The sequence below is a fragment of the Microtus ochrogaster genome, unplaced genomic scaffold, assembly GCF_000317375.1.
Source record: "Microtus ochrogaster isolate Prairie Vole_2 unplaced genomic scaffold, MicOch1.0 UNK81, whole genome shotgun sequence".
Classification (NCBI taxonomy): domain Eukaryota; kingdom Metazoa; phylum Chordata; class Mammalia; order Rodentia; family Cricetidae; genus Microtus; species Microtus ochrogaster.
The window spans coordinates 1,240,421-1,242,662 of record NW_004949179.1 but is presented as its reverse complement, the minus strand read 5'-3'; the positions used below and the strand labels follow the sequence as shown (position 1 = coordinate 1,242,662).

At 54.8% G+C, this 2,242-nt stretch overlaps 1 protein-coding gene across 2 annotated transcripts in view; it reads left to right on the top strand.

Annotated features, from left to right (window-relative positions):
• Mast3 (microtubule associated serine/threonine kinase 3) overlaps positions 1-2,242 on the top strand; it is a 25,593-nt gene that overhangs the window by 2,873 nt on the left and 20,478 nt on the right. The gene's annotated exons all lie outside the window — the stretch shown is intronic.

Sequence of the window (2,242 nt, the reverse complement as noted above, 5' to 3'; positions counted from 1 at the left end):
AGCTCTGTAGACCAGGCTGGTCTCGAACTCACAGAGATCCGCCTGCCTCTGCCTCCCGAGTGCTGGGATTAAAGGCGTGCGCCACCATCGCCTGGCACCCCCAGCACTCTTAAACCACGTGGAGTACACGCCAACCTAGCAGTCAGGAGGTGGAGACAAGATCAGTGGTTCAAGGCAAGCCTGGGCTACAAGAGAGGGATTCTGTGTCAACAGCAAAACAGTGAGAGCCCCATAGCGACACCTTCCTGTGATTTCAGCTGTCTGGAGGCTGAGGCAGGAGGATGGCGAGTTTCAGGCCATCAGCCTGCGCTGCAGAGAGAGGCCCCAAGAAAAATAAACAACAGCCAGTAGCGGGGCGTCCTGTGGGTGTTGCCGCGGGAGCAGATGGCGAGGGGGCCGTGAAAGCAGATGGCGCGGGGACGTGTGGGCCCACTTCCGGGGAGCTTTCCGGGGCCCGGCAGCACCCCGCGCCCCGCCTGGAGTACTTTTGTGTGTTGGGGACGCGTTTATACTACTCGTCGTCGCTGTCGATGCCAGCGCGCGGTTCTGTGAGACCTGCTGCTTTCTAAATGAGTTAACTGGGGCACAGAGAGGTTGGGCAGTTGATGGACGCCACACAGCAGCATCCCCAGATAGGAAGAAAACGGCCATAATTGGGGGGTACCAGGCTGGAGCTCCGAGTTTGAATTCTTTTTCTGGCTTGGTAGTAGGGGAGCTGGTGTAAGACACACACCTTCATGAGTGGAGACCTTAAGCCCTAGCACAGCAGAGTCCCATCCCTTCTGCCTGCCAATCCCCGGCCGCCCAGTGGTCCAGCGCCTGGCAGTTTTCGCCCCCCTCCAATTGGCTGTGTGGACCGATGATGTCACTGGTTGCCATGACAAATACCCGCCTAGGGACGTGGGTAGCCTGGAGCCCACCAATGTAAAAATAGTCCGTGTCCCAAAGTGACCGCCCCAGTGAGTTTGTCTGTTGAGTTGGGGGCATCTAGAGAGCCCATTTCCCAGCTATCCCACCCTGTCTCCTTGCCTCAGTTTCCCAACCTGTACAGTAGATGCTTGGTAAATGAGACACGACATGGGCAGTTTCTGCTTGGGCGGGGCTGGATTAAACAGTGTCAGGAGTCAGAGCAGCCGACAGTAATGCCCCCTGGTTGCTGGTGCAGCCTTCCTGACGCTAAACCCTTATCCCAACTGGGGAAACCACAGCATGGCATCTCTAAAGCATCTCAAGGCCTGCACGGAAGTCAGGGGAAACCTCCCTGATGCAGTTGGTAGTGCAAGCCTGTCCTTTCAGCAGTTGAGAAGCTGAGGCAGGAGAATCACCATGAATTCAAAGCCACCCTGGGCTACGTACAGAGAGTACTTTGAAAACAAAGCCAGGGTCGGCTACTTGGCTCAGCCAGTCAGGCCGCCTGTGGCGGCATTTGGCAGCCGGGCTCCTTCTCTGGGATCCACACTGGAAAAGAAAAACCCATTCTTGCAAGTTGTCACAAATGTGCCATGATACAAATACTCATGCAGATTTTCCATGTGTATGTGCTCCAGTGGACCCCAAGGCCAGGGTTCTCTCTTGCCTTCTGTGTACTACAGGCAGCCAATTTTTTGTTTGTTTTTCGGAAACAGGGTTTCTCTGTGTGAGCTTGACTGTCCTGGAACCCACTCTGTAGACCAGGCTGGCCTCAGATCCGCCTGCCTCTGCCTCCTAGTGCTGGGATTAAAGGTGTGTGCCACCACCGCAAGGCTTCTGCTATCTTTTTTTAAAAACTATTTATCTTTATTTTCTATGTATTGGTGCTTTGCCTGCACACATGTCTGTATGATGACAGCAGATCTCCTGAACCTGGAATTATAGACAGTTGTGAGCTGCCATGTGGGTGCTGGGAATTGAACTCAGGTCCTCTGGAAGAACAGCCAGTGTTCTTAACTGCTGAGCCATCTTTCCTGCCCTCACTTACCTTTTGTGTGTGTGTGCGCTCACACTTGTGAAGATCTGAGGGCAACTAACGAAAGTCAGTTCACTCCTTCCTCTGTGTGGGTCCCAGGGGTTGAACTCAGGTGCTCAGGCAGGCAGGCACCCTTACCCACTGAGCCATCCTGCTGGCCCATCTATATTTTAAATAGTCTCCTCCCCCACCCCCGCTGGCAGGGCCAGGCTTGGGAGCCAGGTGAGCAGTACTCAGGTGAGAATAAGGCCTAAGTTGCTCACAGTGTGGCAGGCCGCCTTTGGTGTGGGCGAGGCG